The sequence below is a fragment of the Narcine bancroftii genome, chromosome 9 (genome assembly GCF_036971445.1).
Source record: "Narcine bancroftii isolate sNarBan1 chromosome 9, sNarBan1.hap1, whole genome shotgun sequence".
Lineage (NCBI taxonomy): Eukaryota > Metazoa > Chordata > Chondrichthyes > Torpediniformes > Narcinidae > Narcine > Narcine bancroftii.
This window is the reverse complement of record NC_091477.1, coordinates 40,007,275-40,025,941: the sequence shown is the minus strand read 5'-3', so window position 1 is coordinate 40,025,941 and position 18,667 is coordinate 40,007,275. Positions and strand designations below refer to the sequence as shown.

At 39.8% G+C, this 18,667-nt stretch overlaps 1 protein-coding gene across 3 annotated transcripts in view; it reads right to left on the bottom strand.

The window, feature by feature from the left end:
* The window catches only part of cpeb4b (cytoplasmic polyadenylation element binding protein 4b), a 118,418-nt gene that overhangs the window by 83,279 nt on the left and 16,472 nt on the right, over nucleotides 1-18,667 (bottom strand). The window contains exon 1 of one of the 3 annotated variants that reach the window (XM_069898863.1): nucleotides 12,174-12,578. The exons of the other annotated variants lie outside the window; for them this stretch is intronic. The gene's annotated coding sequence lies outside the window, so the exon portion shown is untranslated. Of the gene's footprint in view, nucleotides 1-12,173; nucleotides 12,579-18,667 lie in introns of those variants that run through there. 3 annotated transcript variants of the gene reach the window in all.

Below are 18,667 nucleotides of genomic sequence, written 5' to 3'. Positions count from 1 at the left end.
TCTTCCAGACATACCACTTCACTCAAGTTGCTGCTAAGATTCTAACTTTTTTTTTAAGACATACATACAGCACGGTAACAGGCCCTTTTGGTCCACGAGCCTATGCCGTCCAATTACATCGAATTGAACAGTGGGAGAAAACCGGAGCACTTGGAGGAAAACCACAGACACAAGGAAAACACACAAACTCCTTGCAAACAGTGCCTGATTTGAACCCCACTCATGCTGTAACAGTGTTGTGCTAACCACAATACTGCCATATTTTAGTGCCCTATTATTTTTATAATATTGTAAGATGGTTATAATATGAATACTTGAACTATGCTGTTGCCACAAAAGACAAGATTTCATGACATGTTTTTTTTTATTTAATTTTTTATTTTTCACACCATAAATCACATTAGCCATGATATACACTTTTTCTTTTTCACACATATACAGTGACTTTTTCTCCCCCCCCTCCTCCCAAGCCACCCCCCCACCCCCCCCCCCCCTCTCATCCATTTTAGGTATACAATCTAGGTTGCATTAAACCAGTCAGACAATGTTGTCATTCAACAAAAATACACCAGAAATTCTACTGAGTCCATTCTTTTCTTTCCTTCTCCTTCCATCAACTTAGATAATGTTTGTCCCCGGTAGGTTTTCGCTATTGTATTTAATGTAAGGCTCCCATATTTGTTCGAATATTTCAATATTATTTCTTAAACTATATGTTATTTTTTCTAATGGAATACATTTATTCATTTCTATATACCATTGTTGTATTTTCAAATTATCTTCCAATTTCCAGGTTGACATAATACATTTTTTTGCTACGGCTAGGGCTATCTTAACAAATCTTTTTTTGTGCATCCTCCAAATCAATTCCAAATTCTTTGTATTTTATGTTACTTAGGAGAAAGATCTCTGGATTCTTTGGTATATTGTTTTCTGTTATTTTATTTAATATCTGATTGAGAACATCCCAAAATTTTTCTACTCTCTCACATGTCCAGATTGCATGAATTGTTGTTCCCATTTCTTTTTTACATCGAAAACATCTATCAGATACTGTTGGGTCCCATTTATTTAACTTTTGCGGTGTAATGTATAGTCTGTGTAACCAATTATATTGTATCATATGTAGCCTCGTATTTATTGTATTTCTCATCGTTCCAGAACATAATTTCTCCCATGTTTCCTTTTTTATCTTTATATTTAAATCTTGTTCCCATTTTTGTTTAGTTTTACCATTTGTTTCCTCATTCTCCTTTTCTTGCAGTTTAATATACATATTTGTTATAAATCTTTTGATTAACATTGTATCTGTAATCACATATTCAAGGTTACTTCCCTCTGGTAAACTCAAATTGCTTCCTAATTTATCCTTCAAGAAGGATCTCAGTTGGTAATATGCCAGCGCTGTATCTCCAGTTCTATTGTACTTATCTCTTATTTGTTCAAAGGATAAGAATCTACTTCCTGAAAAACAATTTTCTATTCTTTTAATCCCCTTTTTTTCCCCCATTCTCTAAAGGAAAGGTTATCTATTGTAAAAGGGAGTAGCTTATTTTGCGTCAATATTAGTTTTGGTAATTGATAATTTGTTTTATTTCTTTCTACATGAATCTTCTTCCAAATATTGAGGAGATGATGTAATACTGGAGAAGTTCTATGTTGTACCAATTTTTCATCCCATTTATATAATATGTGTTCCGGTATCTTTTCCCCTATTTTATCTAATTCTAATCTCGTCCAGTCTGGTTTTTCCCTTGTTTGATAAAAATCTGATAGGTATCTTAATTGTGCTACTCTATAATAATTTTTAAAGTTTGGCAATTGTAAGCCTCCTTGTTTATACCATTCTGTTAATTTATCTAGTGCTATCCTCGGTTTCCTCCCTCTCCATAAAAATTTCCTTATTATTTTCTTTAACTCTTTGAAGAATTTTTCTGTCAGTTGTATTGGCAATGCCTGAAATAAGTATAATATCCTTGGAAAAATGTTCATTTTAATACAGTTTATCCTTCCTATCAGTGTTAGTGGTAGATCTTTCCAATGCTCTAAATTGTCCTGTAATTTTTTCATTAGTGGATTATAATTGAGTTTATATAATTGGCCTAGATTTTTGTTTATTTGTAAACCTAGGTATCTTATTGCCTGCATTTGCCACCTGAATGGAGATTCCTTCTTAAATTTTGAGAAATCCGCATTATTCATAGGCATTGCTTCACTTTTATTTACGTTTATCTTGTAACCCGACACTTCTCCATATTCCTTCAATTTCTTATATAATTCTTTTATTGATAGTTCTGGTTCTGTTAAGTACACTATAACATCATCCGCAAATAGACTGATTTTATATTCCCTGTCTTTTATTTTTATTCCTTTTATATTATTATCTATTCTTATCAATTCTGCTAGTGGTTCTATAGCTAGCGCAAACAATAAAGGTGATAGTGGGCATCCCTGCCGCGTTAACCTGCTTAAGTTAAATTGCTTTGATACATGTCCATTTACTGTCACTTTCGCTAACGGTCCCTTATATAATGCTTTAATCCAATTAATATACTTCTCTGGTAAACTGAATTTTTGCAATACTTTGAACAAATAATTCCATTCTACTCTGTCGAAGGCCTTCTCTGCGTCTAAAGCAACTGCTACTGCAGGTGGTTTATTTCCTTCTACTGCATGAATTAAGTTAATAAATTTACAAATATTGTCTGTTGTGCGTCTTTTTTTGATAAATCCAGTTTGGTCTAAATTTACCATTTTCGGTACCTGTTCTGCTAATCTGTTTGCTAATAGTTTAGCTATTATCTTATAATCTGTGTTTAGCAAAGATATTGGTCTATATGACGCTGGTGAGAGTGGATCTTTCCCTTGTTTTAGTATTACTGTAATTATTGCTGTTTTACATGAATCTGGACCCTTCTCCATTAACAATGGCGTGAAGCAAGGCTGTGTTCTCGCACCAACCCTTTTTTCAATCTTCTTCAGCATGATGCTGAACCAAGCCATGAAAGACCCCAACAATGAAGACGCTGTTTACATCCGGTACCGCACGGATGGCAGTCTCTTCAATCTGAGGCGCCTGCAAGCTCACACCAAGACACAAGAGAAACTTGTCCATGAACTACTCTTTGCAGACGATGCCGCTTTAGTTGCCCATTCAGAGCCAGCTCTTCAGCGCTTGACGTCCTGCTTTGCGGAAACTGCCAAAATGTTTGGCCTGGAAGTCAGCCTGAAGAAAACTGAGGTCCTCCATCAGCCAGCTCCCCACCATGACTACCAGCCCCCCAACATCTCCATCGGGCACACAAAACTCAAAACGGTCAACCAGTTTACCTATCTCGGCTGCACCATTTCATCAGATGCAAGGATCGACAATGAGATAGACAACAGACTCGCCAAGGCAAATAGCACCTTTGCAAGACTACACAAAAGAGTCTTGAAAAACAACCAACTGAAAAACCTCACAAAGATAAGCGTATACAGAGCCGTTGTCATACCCACACTCCTGTTCGGCTCCGAATCATGGGTCCTCTACCGGCACCACCTACGGCTCCTAGAACACTTCCACCAGCGTTGTCTCCGCTCCATCCTCAACATCCATTGGAGCGCTTTCATCCCTAACGTCGAAGTACTCGAGATGGCAGAGGTCGACAGCATCGAGTCCACGCTGCTGAAGATCCAGCTGCGCTGGATGGGTCACGTCTCCAGAATGGAGGACCATCGCCTTCCCAAGATCGTGTTATATGGCGAGCTCTCCACTGGCCACCGAGACAGAGGTGCATCAAAGAAGAGGTATAAGGACTGCCTAAAGAAATCTCTTGGTGCCTGCCACATTGACCACCGCCAGTGGGCTGATAACGCCTCAAACCGTGCATCTTGGCACCTCACAGTTTGGCGGGCAGCAACCTCCTTTGAAGAAGACCGCAGAGCCCACCTCACTGACAAAAGGCAAAGGAGGAAAAACCCAACACCCAACCCCAACCAACCAATTTTCCCCTGCAACCGCTGCAACCGTGTCTGCCTGTCCCACATCGGACTTGTCAGCCACAAACGAGCCTGCAGCTGACGTGGACTTTTTACCCCCTCCATAAATCTTCGTCCGCGAAGCCAAGCCAAAGAAGAACATGAATCTGGTAAGCTTTGTGTTTCATCAATCTGGTTGAATACATCCAGGAGGGGCGGAATTAATAAGTCTTTAAATGTTTTGTAGAATTCTATTGGAAATCCATCCTCTCCTGGTGTCTTATTATTTGGTAATTTTTTATTATCTCTTGTATTTCTACTGTTCCAAATGGTTCTGTTAATTTATTTTGTTCCTCTATTTGTAGTTTTGGTAGTTCAATTTTAGTCAAAAATTCATCTATTTTCCCTTCTTTCCCTTCGTTTTCAGTTCGGTATAATTGTTCATAGAATTCTCTAAAGTTTTCCTTAATTTCTTTTGGATTATATGTAATTTGTTTGTCTTTTTTCCTTGATGCCAATACCATTTTCTTAGCTTGTTCTGTCTTAAGCTGCCATGCTAGGATTTTGTGCATTTTTTCACCTAGTTCATAATATTTCTGTTTTGTCTTCATTATATTCTTCTCTACCTTATGTTTGTAATGTTTCATATTTTATTTTTTTATCTGCCAATTCTCTTCTTTTAGTTGTATCTTCCTTCATTGCTAATTTTTTTTCTATGTTTACTATTTCCCTTTCCAACTGCTCTGTTTCCTGATTATAGTCCTTCTTCATCTTGGTTACATAACTTATTATTTGCCCTCTGTTGAATGCTTTCATTGCATCCCATAGTATAAACTTATCTTCCACTGATTCCGTATTTACTTCAAAATACATTTTTAATTGTTTTTCAATAAATTCTCTAAAATCCTGTCTTTTAAGTAGCATGGGGTTTAATCTCCATCTATACATTCTTGGAGGGATGTCCTCTAGCTTTACTGTCAATATTAAGGGTGAATGGTCCGATAGTATTCTCGCTTTATATTCTGTTTTTCTTACTCTATCCTGCATACTAGCTGATAACAAAAATAGGTCTATTCTTGAGTATGTTTTATGTCTAGCCGAGTAGTATGAGTATTCCTTTTCTTTTGGGTTTTGTTTCCTCCATATATCGAAAAGTTTCATTTCTTGCATTGATTTAATTATAAATTTGGTTACTTTGTTCTTTCTTTTTTTTCCCCCCGTTTTATCGATATTTGGATCCAAATTCAGGTTGAAATCCCCTCCTATTAGTATGTTCCCTTGCGTATTAGCTACCTTCAAAAAGATATCTTGCATAAACTTTTGATCTTCTTCGTTAGGTGAATATACATTAAGTAGATTCCAAAACTCCGAATATATCTGACATTTTATCATAACATATCTCCCTGCTGGATCTATTATTTCCTCTTCTATTTTAAATGGCACATTTTTACTAATTAATATAGCCACTCCTCTTGCTTTTGAATTATACGATGCTGCTGTTACATGTCCTACCCAATCTCTCTTTAATTTCTTGTGCTCCAATTCAGTTAAGTGTGTTTCTTGGACAAATGCTATATCAATTTTTTCCTTTTTCAGTAAATTTAGTAGTTTCTTCCTTTTAATTTGGTTATGTATTCCATTAATATTTAAAGTCATATAGTTCAGCGTAGCCATTTTATACTTTGTTTATCTTCTCTTTCCGTTTTTCCATCATTACCTTTCTTCCTTTTCCATTTCTGTTTTCTTATTTTCAACTCTTTATAAGACAACATTCCTACAACATCCAACATTTTCCTTATTCTCCTATTTATATCTTCTTTATCCCCAATCTCCCCTTCCCCTCCTGAGTTGTCCTTTATCCCTTGTCGGACAACCACATCTCCCCTCTCCATTTGGGTTTGCGAATCCACTCGCAAGCGTCAACTGATTTTGCAGTGACTGCTATTTCCCCCCACCCAGCCCCCCCCAGAAAAGATTTCACTTTTCATATGTAACAAAGGTCATTCTTTTAATTCCCTCCTTATTCTCTCTACTCCATTACCTTCCCTTATTAATTCTTGTCTATACTATCTATATTTTCCTCTAAGTACAGATACATTCACATATGCACATTGTATCTATTCACTCTTATACCTCTTTACCCACATACATATCAATCGTGATCATTTTTACTCTCATTACCCGTCTTCATCCCTCAGTCTATTTTGTAATTGTTCTGCAAATTTTCGTGCTTCTTCTGGGTCCGAGAATAGTCTGTTTTGTTGTCCTGGAATAAATATTTTCAATACCGCTGGATGCTTTAGTATAAATTTATACCCTTTCTTCCATAAAATCGCCTTTGCTGTATTGAACTCCTTTCTCTTCTTTAGGAGTTCAAAACTTATATCTGGATAAATGAAGATTTTTTGCCCTTTATACTCCAGTGGTTTGTTGCCCTCTCTTACTTTTTCCATTGTCTTCTCCAGTACCTTTTCTCTTGTAGTATATCTTAGGAATTTTACTACAATAGATCTTGGTTTTTGTTGCGGTTGTGGTTTAGAGGCCAATGCTCTATGTGCCCTTTCTATTTCCATTTCTTGCTGTAGTTCTGGACATCCTAGGGTCTTAGGGATCCAATCTTTTATAAACTCCCTCATATTCTTGCCTTCTTCATCTTCCTTAAGGCCCACTATCTTTATGTTATTTCTTCTGTTATAATTTTCCATTATATCTATTTTTTGAGCTAACAGTTCTTGTGTCTCTATCGCTTTTTTATTAGATTCCTCCAATTTCTTTTTTAAGTCTTCTATCCCCATTTCTGCTGCTACTGCCCGCTCTTCCATCTTGTCCATTTTCTTTCCCATTTCTGTTAAGGTCATATCTATTTTATTCATTTTCTCTTCTGTGTTGTTTATTCTTTTTCTTAAATCATTAAATTCCTGTGTTTGCCATTCTTTAAATGACTCCATGTATCCTTTAATAAGAGAAAGTACAACCTTTATCTTGCCTTTCTCTTCTTCTTCTATTTCACTGTACTCTTCCTCTTCCTCTTCTTCTTCCTCTGGGTTGGCCATCTGTTGTTTCTTTGTTGCCCTTTTCTTCTCTTCTTTCTTGTTTCCATTGTCTTCTGTGTTCTCTTCTTGCAGCAGGTGTTCTGCAGCTGTCGTTGCCGGCTGTGGAGATCGACTCCCCAGCTGGTCCCCCCTCCAGTCGGTGTGTTTTTTTCATGCGCATCGCGCACTCCTCGCGCATGCGCGGTTGCGCACTTTTACTCGGCTCAGCGAGCCATTTTTGTAGTCCACTATCTACCGACCTGAGGGAGCGGGTTTCTCTCTCCACCGTGGGCCTCTTCAAACAGGTAAGGCCTTCACCTTCTTCCTCCGTTGTCTTCTCTTCCTCTCTTCTTACCGTTGCTTTCGATTTTTCTTTTTTTAACATAACAATTACAGCACGGAAACAGGCCATTAGGCCCTTCTAGTCCGCACCGAACCAAACACCCCTTTCTAGTCCCACCTCCCTGCACAATGCCCATAACCCTCCATCTTCTTCTCATCCATATACCTGTCCAACCTTTTCTTAAATAATACAATTGACTCCGCCGCCACTATTTCTCCCGGAAGATCATTCCACACAGCTACCACTCTCTGAGTAAAGAAGTTCCCCCTCATGTTACCTCTAAACCTCTGCCCCTTAATTTTTAACTCATGTCCTCTTGTTTTAAACTTTCCTCCTCTTAACGGAAATAGTCTATCCACATCCATTCTGTCTATCCCTTTCATAATCTTAAATACTTCTATCAAATCCCCTCTCAACCTTCTACGCTCCAAAGAATAAAGACCCAATCTGTCCAATCTCTCCCCATACTCCAGATGCTTAAACCCAGGCAACATTCTGGTAAACCTTCTCTGCACTCTCTCCACTCTGTTTATATCCTTCCTATAATTAGGCGACCAGAACTGCACACAGAACTCCAAATTAGGCCGCACCAACGTCTTATACAATCTCAACATCACCTCCCAACTCCTATATTCCATGCAATGATTGATAAAGGCCAGCATACTAAAAGCCTTCTTCACCACCCTATTCACGTGAGTTTCTACCTTCAGGGAACGATGTACCGTTACTCCTAAATCTTTCTGCTCTTCTGTATTCCTCAATGCTCTCCCATTTACCACATATGTCCTATTCTGATTCTTCTTACCAAAATGAAGTACCTCACACTTATCAGCATTAAATTCCATCTGCCATTTTTCAGCCCACTTTTCTAAGCAGCCCAAATCCCTCTGCAATCCTTGAAAACCTTCTTCATTATCCACTATTCCACCTATCTTAGTATCGTCTGCATATTTACTAATCCAATTCACCACCCCATCATCTAGATCATTAATGTATATAACAAACAACAATGGGCCCAATACAGATCCTTGAGGCACACCACTGGTCACCGGCCTCCAACCTGACAGACAATTATCCACTACCACTCTCTGGCCTCTCCCTTTCAGCCAATGTTCAATCCATTTGACTATCTCAAAATTTATACCTAAAGACTGCACCTTCCTAACTAACCTTCCATGTGGTACCTTATCGAAGGCCTTACTGAAGTCCATATAGACAACATCCACTGCGCTACCCTCATCCACATTCCTAGTCGCCATCTTCTTTCCACCTTTATGCTCACTTTTCTTTAACTTTTATTTCTGTGCCTTTGTGTTTTCCTTTGTTTTTCCCGACTTTTCTGGAGAGGGCTGGAGTTCACCGTCCGGCCACTACTCCATCACGTGACTCCTCTCCAATTTCATGACATGTTCATGACAATAAATTCTGATTCTGAACTGTGCCACCATTTCTAACAATATCAATCAAGCTAACATTCTAGTTTCCCCAATTTCTTTTTTCCATATTGTAAATTCTGTATACAACAGTAGTACACAGAAATAAACAAGTGTATTCCATTCGAAAAATTTACACACAATCTGAAAGACAAGTGTACATTATTCGAACAAATTTGGGAACCGTACATAAAATGTCGGATAATGTCGACCACAAACCTCCATCTCTTAAAACAACATAATTAGGAGCACAATAAGATTTAAATATGTGAAAGTGGCCCGTATGACTTTGTTTTTTGTGTTTTATTATTTATTGGTTTTTGAAGGGGGTGGGGGTAAACGTCACAGTGCATATATTGATGATGATCATTTGTGGATGTTGTTATTGATATGACTCAGTGCAAGAAATAAATAAAATTTAAAAAGCACCTGTTTATATGCTTTCTAAGATACTGTAGAAACTTTACAATCCACTTTTGTCCCTTAAGAATTTACTCTCAAGACTTTTTTTTTAATCTCAAATTCAATCATTTTGCTAAATTCTAATTGGCTCCCATGTTCGCTATTTCTGCCATGCTGCGACCCCCCCCCCCCAATCCAATTATTTCTATAATTAGCTATGGTTGGGTTAATTTTCCTTCTTTGTTTTTGCTTAAGATTACACAAATATTGCAGTTCCTGCATTTGTTCCTCAGATGTTAACCATTGGAGAGCTATGTTTGATGAGCGATCAGACTTAACTCACTCATACCTTCATGTTTCCTTATTTTAATACCTTAGTTTCAAATCAACTTTCTATCTTACCGAAGAATTATTTCTTGTGGTCAATCTTCTACAAAGGACTCTGCATACAGAATTACTAACCAACACATTCACACTGTACAGTACTCAAGCAAGGATAGCCTACAAATTAAATAATCATGAATTTAATCTGGATCATTTGGATACAACAATAATTTTGGAATTTTCAACCGAATAAGATACCAAATTCTTGCAGGGATCTCCTGATCAATCTCCATCCATGAATTATGCATGGTACTGGTACAATTTAAACCATCCTATTGAAAATATTCGGGTCTTGATTGTGCTAATGACTCACGAGTAATCTGCAGTGCACACAATGACCTGTGCATTACATTGTGGAAGTGCATAGACCAGAGTTAACCCCTTAGCTTTATGCCAGTTAAGGCATCTAATGCAACTTATTTGACAGGATCAATGGACCTTACTCAAAAACATTTACTATGATTATATGTTGTTTTAAAATGTATATTTTGTGGGGTTTTTTAAACTCATTTACAAATGTCACTGATTAGAGGCATTTCAAAACAGTGGGGGTAAGGCGTTGGACAGAACATGTCAGAAGACTATTATATCAATCTGTGTACAGGTCCCTTCTGCCACCTGCACATTATTACATTTTATAAGCCATTGTTTTTTGAAAAAGTCACAATAGCCAGCATATCTGAGAGAAGGATGGGTTTAGAAAAAAGGGGTTACTGCGAGAACCAAAAGGCATCAGCAAGATCTATAGCAAAAAAAATTCTTCTTGTATTTCATAATAGAAAGAGTATCGGACTGATGTCATTCTTCATGATGTTAAAATAAAAGCATAATCAATGTTGGTAGAGGTCTAGTCAAAATTCCAAAACAATTCAGAAATGATGTCATGTTTTACTCCATTTAAAAAGGATTTCATTGTTCTAAAATGATTGTTGTCACATTTGTATTCCATTAGACAGTCAAGATTAAAAATAGTTGCTATTTTAGACTCTGTAAAAATACTGGTAATTTGTAAATATTAGGAAATTTAAAAATTTTGTTAGGAATAAAACAGAAATAGTATAGATCACCTCTCCATTCTTTGGAAGAATGGAAGGAGAATATGAAGTTTACTGGAATATTTGCTACAACACTTTAATTGACTTACACTTTTTACTTATTATCAAATAAGAGCTTAATTTAAAAAATTAGGCCATAATTTAATCTTGCCTAAACAGAATGAATTGTTTTTAATTTAAAAATTAGGTAATCATTTAACCTACCTAGATAGAATGAATTGGAATTATTAATAACTAATGGAGGTATCAATACATTTATTTCAGAAATGTATAGACTACTTCAGAAAAAGCTCCAAAACTGGGAATTTATAGATTAAAATGGGAATCTTATTTCTGAATGTTAAAATAGATGAAAATCATTGGAAAGAGATATGTAAACAAAGTATGACTAAAATTATTAATGTTAGGTATAGGCTAGTAAAATACATCTTTTACATCAATTATACTTAACATCTAAGAAGTTAAAATTCAATATTATCAGATTTATGCTTTAGATGTAGTAAAGAAGGCTCTTTTATTCATTCTACTTGGCTTTGTTAGGAGTTACATTCCCAATGGATCTTATGATATTTTTGCTACTAGGAGATATTAAAAATATTTGTATTAAATTAGGAGTAACTTTGTACCAAATAGAATTTTTATGAATTTTAGTTGTTTCAAAGAAATGCATTGCTACTACATGAAAGTCTAATATAGATTTAAGGTTAGAGAGATGGCACACAGAATTGTGTTCACGTATTTCACTTGAAAAAATTACTTACAATTTACGTAATAAACATCATTTCTTTTTCAAAACATGGAGCCCATATATAAAAAGTATTGGTTTAAAAATTTAAATATCTCTCAATATCTGGTCTGAGTGGTGAACCTGTACTCCAAAATTAAATCAATTTATATATAAAAGTTCTTTATCTTTTTATAAGCATTAGATTAGGAAAAGGGGGAGGGATGGAAATATTCATGTGTCATTTGATATCAATACATACATATATTATATATATATTTCTATGTGATTTAACATTTTAAATAAAATATTTAAAAAATATACTAATGGGATAACAAACATATTTGGGAAATAATCAAATCCTATATATATTTAGGATGCAGTTCTCATACAAAACTGTTCACTTCAAGTCATGGTCTTGTCTAAATACAATTCAGCAGCATGCTTGTAATTTAGATTGTTTTCACAATTAACCTGAGAGTCAATGGAGTACAAATTTAATGACATCTCACCTCGATTCTTAAAACCAATTCAATGTCCCAATCTTGTAAAATGTAACACTAAATCACTAAGATGTCGCTTCAATATTTCACTGCTACAATTAAATACTTGATCATTAAAATATGCAAAGATTGATCTTAAATTTTGGGTAAACTGTCAACTGTAGTTCAGATCAAAACACAAAAAACACAAAGCAGTTCAGCCCAGCACCTTGATGCAGCTCATAGGATTAAAGCCATCAAATAGTGACATCAGCACACTTACAACCAAATGCAGTCCTTGTAGTGCTATCGATCAACCACTTTAGACTGATAGTTGTGATTAATAGGCTTTAATCACCTTAAAACATCATCACATCTCACATGTTGCTGGTCCAGTTCCAAGGAAGAATTTGGGCTAACAGCCTTTATGGGGATTCTGAGGAGAAGTCACAGGTGCAGAGGGAGGCAAGCCCATACAGTACCCTCATACAGATAGTGCTAATAGCTATACAGTGGTTCCACCACATTCTGCCCTTCTTTTAAAACAGTCTAGCAGGGTGAAGCGAATCAATATCCATTACAGGTTCAGCCTGTCCGGTGGTCTCATCTGTCGTTGTAACCATCACAGGGCCTGCTGTGGCTTAGATGCTGGCTCTTGGGTGGTTCTTTGCGCGACAGGCCACGTCTCTGGAGGCTGGGGGTGTTAATAGGACTGAGGTTGCTCAGTCTGGGGTTGAGGCAGAGCGCCAGGTGAGATTAGTGGGGGTCAGCTGGTCTGTTACACTACTGGCGGTCATAAAGGGAGGGGATGCTGATTGGTTGGTCCGGGGAGGGGGGTGTGGGTCACCTGCAGGTGCCATGTCACAGATGGAAACCATGTCCTGCCACCCTTCTTGATACTGTACCCAAGTGTTTTGGAGGTTTGTGTGCAGGAGGTGGACCTTCTCGACCAGAGGGTCAGCTTTGTTGCTCCTGATATGCCTCCAGAGCAGGACATGCCCAGGGATCACCACCCAGGATGGAGGTGTAGTTCCAGACACTCACTTCCTAGGGAAGGAAAAGAGCCTTTCATGCGGTGTCGCATTAGTAGCAGTACAGAGGAGGGAACTGATAGCGTGGAGGATCTCTTACCACTGGGAGATGGGCAGGCCTTTCGACTCAAGGGCTAAGAGAATTGCCTTCCAAACAGTGGCATTCTCTCTTTCTATCTGGCTGCTCCCTCAGGGGTTATAGTTTGAGGTCCTGATCATTGCTATGCCCTTGGCCAGCAGGTACTGGAGCAGTTCCTCATTTAAATGAGGATCCCCAGTCACTATGGATATAACAGGAGTATCTGAGCAGAGTGAATATGCTGCATAGTGATTTTATGACTGTGGCCGTGGTCATGTCTGGGAAGGATGACGAAAGGGAAAAGTGAGTATTCATTGATAATGTTGAGGAAGTATATGTTCCTGTTGGTGGAGGGGAGGGGACCCTTGAAGTCCATACTCAGGCATTAGGAAGGGCAGGTGGCTTTAATCAGGTGAGTTTCGTCTGGCTGGTAGAATTGGAGTTTGCATTCAGTGCAGACCTGGCAGGTCCAGATCAGTTCCCCGATATCCTCAACTAAGCAAGGGAGGTTGCGAGCTCTAATGAATGGTAGAGCCTGGTGACCCTGGTGTGGTAGAGGCTGTTGTTGAGGGTTTGGAGGCAGTCCAACTGCACGTTGGCACATGTCCCTTGGGACAGGGCATCGTTGAGCTTCCTGGGCTGGTGCAAGATCTTGTAGTTATAGGTGGACAGTTCAATTCTCCACCTTAGGATCTTGTCGTTCTTAATTTTTCCCTGCTTTTTGTTATTGAACACAAAGGTGACTGCATGTTGGTCAGTCAGCAGGGTGAACAGTTTGCCAGCCAGGTAGTGCCTCGAGTGGCCCACAGCTTCCACTGTGGCCTGGGCCTCCTCCTCAATTGCTGAGTGCCAGAGTTTGGGGCCCTGGATGGTCCAGGGAAATAAATGCCATGGAAGGGCCTGCCTGCCTGGTTGAGTGTGGCAGCCAAGGCAAAGCTAGATCCATCTGGAAAGGGATGGATTCATTCTCAGTGTGCATTGCCACCTTGGCGACATCACCCTTGATGCGTTTGAACACCGCTTGGGCTTCTGCTGACGGGGGAAAAATGGGTGTTTTCACCAGGGGCCAGGCTTTGTCTGCATAATTAGTGATCCTCTGGGCATAGTAGGAAAAGACCCCAAGCATCTTTTGAGGTTGTGGGGCATACAGTCAGGGTCAGGCCCAATGACGCCATTCTCCACCACACACCGGAGGATGGCCAGGTGTGAAGTGCTGATCACACACTTTTGGTTGTACAGGAGATTGAGACTTTTGGCCATCGGGAGACATTTCTGTAGATTAGTCATAATCCTGTTAGTCATGGCCTCAGATGGTCTTGTCCAGATAGGGAAACATGGCCTTTAGCCTGTATTCATCCACTGGTACATTATCCCTCTGGAAGATGGAGACCCCATTGGTGAACCCAAAGGGGACTCAGAAGAAGTGGTAAAGGCAGTCGGCTGACTTGAAGGGAGTGCACAAGCTGTCCTCTGTGTGGATTGGGAGTTGGTGGCAAGCCTACTTTAGATCAAAGGTTGAGAAGACCCAGTGCAGGGCGATCTCGTTCACCATGTCAGTGATTTGGGGGAGGGAACAGGCATCCAGCTGGGTAAATAGATTTATGGTCTATTGTCAGTGACCCTACAGTGTTTCTCTCTGCCCTTAACTACTACAACCTGTGGCCTCCAGGGGTTGGTGCTGGGTTCTATGATCCCTTCAGCCAGAAGTAGTTTAATTTCAGCTTTGATGAAGGGTCTGTCCCCAGGGCTGTATCGCCGGCTCTTGGTAGTGACAGGCCTGCAATCAGGGGTGAGGTACTTGAACAGGGGCAGCGGTGGGACCTAGAGGATGGACAGGTCACAGGTCATGTTCAGAGGGGAGGGTGGGTGGCTTAAAAATTGGTAGTTGCTCTCTGTGGGTGGGGGGGGGGCAGTGTGTGGCCCATCAAACTGCATTTGCACACTCTCAAGCTGGCAATGGAAGTCCAATCCCAGTATGACTGCCATACAGAGCTGAGGCATAAGAAGCTTAAAGTTCTTGTACTCAGTGCCACGTGCAGCCAATGTCACAGTGCAGCTGCTGTGGAAATTGGTAGCGTGGGATTTGGAGGCCAGGGCAATTTTATACTTCACTGGCTTTACAGTGATGGAGTAATGCTGTACTGTGCCAGGGAGAATGAAGCTCTCTGCTCCCAGTATCAAACAGACAGTTTGTGATGCAACAGTTTATCTTGATGTCCAACATGGTCCTGGCTAGTTGATGTGGGCTGTCCTAGTCCAGGGTAATCAAGGCCAACATCTGGTTGCTGTCCAAATCATTTGTAGTACTTGTTCGGGGGACACCCACCAAGATGGCTTCCCCCATGCTGTGCAAACAGTGCTGCTTCTCGCTGCCAGAAGTGATGCCACCATGGTCCCACTGAGCCATTCCCTGCAACCAGAAGTCGAGCTGCTGGAGGAAGGTTGGGACCTACATTCTTTCCTGTAGGGTTCCTTCTTCCCACAGGCAAAACATGTGACATTTCAGCCCAGGCAGCTCTTGCGGGGATGTTTAGTATGGCCGCAGAAGTAGCACTTAGGATGCTCAATGATGGCAGCAGTTCCAGAGAAGACCTCCGCATTCAGCTGCGCTGTCTTGATTGCTTTTGCCAGGTCAACAACTTTCTGTAGGTTTTGATCACCCTTTTCTAGGAGTCTCTGTCTGATGTGATCAGATTTCAATCCAGCCACACATGCATCACGTATCAGTTCCTCTAAGTGGACAGCACCAGAGACCTCTCTATAGCCACAGGCTTGCCCCAGCTCCCACAGTGCCCGCATGTATTCATCCATCGACTCACCAGGCACTTGGTTACAATTGCCACAAGGTACCTGGCATAGATTCGCCAGGGTCCGATACTATCTCTGTAGGAGCTCCATTGCAGCCATGTATTGCAGTCCCTTATCATCTGAAGAATGTGGTGGCCAACCTGAGTGAAAAGTTGGTCTCATTAATCTTCCCACTCTGCACATTGCTGCATCTCATGAAGGTGTTGAGGCAGTGCACCCATTGATCAAATTTGATGGAGGCCTCCAGATCTTTAGGGTCAGTGTTCAGTTTACCTGCTTGCATTGCCTTGTCCATGGCACAAAATTTATGGTGATTAAACCGTAATGCTATTGATCAACCACATTAGACTGAGAGTTGTGATTAATAGGTTTAAAATCACCATAAGACATCGCATCTCACATGTTGCTGGTCCAGTTCAAAGGACAGTACTGAAGGAGGAGTTTGGGCATAACAGCCTTTGTGGGGATTCTTGGGGGGGGGGGGGGGGTCACATGTGCAGGGGGTGGGCCAGCCCATACAGTACATTGATACATACAGTGCTAATAACTATACAGTAGTTCCACCACAGCCCTAAAGCTACAGTTCTTTTCAGTTAGCAGAATCATACATGACTGATTAAACTGGAGTCCATTCTGATCTTCAACCACTCATTTCCTTTAATTCCATTTAAACCTCCACACATTCCCATCATCCCACTCTCCCTTCTCTTCTCCACCCCCTCTCACCCCCCACCCTCGGATTTTACTATTCACCCTGGGGAATTTACACCAATCACTTATTTTGAATGAGTGGCAGGTTAGTGTTGCGGTTAGCGAATGCTATTACAGCATCAGTGACCTAGGTTTGAATCCAATGCCATCTGTAAGGAGTTTGGACACAAGGAATTTCCATGTATGCCTGGGTTTCCTCCAGGCATTTTGGTTTCCCCCCCACCTTTCAAAATGTACTGTTGGTTAACTAGGGCACTTGGACAGCACCGGCTCATGGGCTGGAAGGGCCTGTTACCATGCTGCATGTCCAAATTTATCAAACAACACATGTGATTGGGGAAAAAAACTAGAGTAATGAGAAAAATATTTAAATTTTACAGAAACCAAAGATCATGATCAAACTTGGGCTGCTGGAATTGTAAGGCACAGCTCTAACATTCGCATCAGTGCCACTCAGTCAAGTTGAGTTTTAGGATATTAATGTGTTCAAATGTGCATTCAGTCCAAAACAACCCAAATTTATAGAACCAAGTTCCAGCCATCTTAAAAACAAAAGTTTTACACATAGAAACTGCCATCTAAGAGTGTGCAATTTCTGCTGATTGCATTACTGGTAGTCAGCCAAATTAGTGGAGGAATTTATTTTAATGTGTTGTAATAGATAACATTCTAAATGCTTTTTATTTAGATATATATTCATGTGGTATCATAAACAAGAATGTTAAAGCCATCAGATATTTTCATCTTCAGATTTGATGTGAAAAGTCAGTATCTAACAATAATACAAGAAATGGGAGCAGAAGTAGGTTCTCTGGCCTGTCAAGCCTGCTTTATTTATTCCAATCATGGCTGATGTGGCTGGAGACTTGGCTCTATTTACCTGCCTGTTCCCCATATCATTTAATTCCCCTGCAAAATCTGTCTCAAATTAATATAACAAGGAAGCCTCTACTGCTTCCTTAGGCAAAGAATTCAAGATTCACTACTCTCTGGGCCAAATAGTTCCTCCTTAACTGCCTTAAATCTATACCCCTGAACCCAGTCCTACCCTCACCTGCCAGTGGAAACAGCGCCACTGGTTCAGTCTTGTACAGCTATTCAAGATTTCCCCAGCCCCCACGAATAGGTAGCAGTGATTAGTAAGGGATTACTTAAGATGGCATGTGAATGGAAAGAACAAGTTTGAAATCCACTTTTGATCACGCTTCTTGATTACATACAACTTTAAATTTATATGGTTGTGTACATTCTAAACATTTCAATCTAACACTGCTATTCTACATGATCTACAGCTGCTCATAGTCAGAGTTACTCCTGAAAATGCACAGAAATAAAAAACAATGCACAGGTCACCTCAAGTAGATCAATGCTTAGCCATGGTTGATAAACATCTATTGAAGGTAAGTGGACAGAAGGCAAAAATATTCACGATAGCAAAGGGAAACATTCCCAGAATAAAGGAGACATGCTAAAACTAATAGCCACAGGTGGACAGTGTGCACAGTTCAACTTGCCACACTGTAGAAATAATGTCAACTTTATCATTCATACCATAACCACTAATAACATAGTAAAGATGAGAGTGTTTCTCCAGGACCATGAAACAGATTTACACAAATAGGAATTAACTAATAAATCATAATGCATTTTAAAAAACCATGAGGAAAATCATAATATACTAATACACATAAGGATTAAGGAACCTGATGGCTTGGAGATTTAAAAAAACTGTTGCACAATCTGGACATGTGGGCCCAAGTACCTCCTTCCAAATGGCAAAAGGGAGAAAAGTTTACAAGAGTGGTGTGTAAATGCTTCATAATGTTATTTGACTTCCGCATGTGTTGTGTCTTGTTGATGTCCATCATGATAGGAAGAGAGACCCCAGTGATCTTCTCCACTGACCCCATTATCCTCTGCAGGATCTTACAGGTGGTACAGTTTCCAAACCAGATGGTGATGCAATTGCTCAGAATGCTCTCAATATATCCTCTGTAGAATGTAGTGAGGATGGAGGGTGGGAGATGACTTTCCTCAGCCTTTGCAGAAGTAGAGACCCTGCTGGCTTTTCTTGGCCATGGAGCTAGTGTGAAGGACCAAGTGATATTCTCCACCAACTACACACCAAGAAACTTGGTACTTTTGACGACCTCAACAGTAGAGCCGTCAAAGGTCAGTTGAGAGTGATCCCCTCGGGCCCTCCTGAAGTCGACAAATATATAT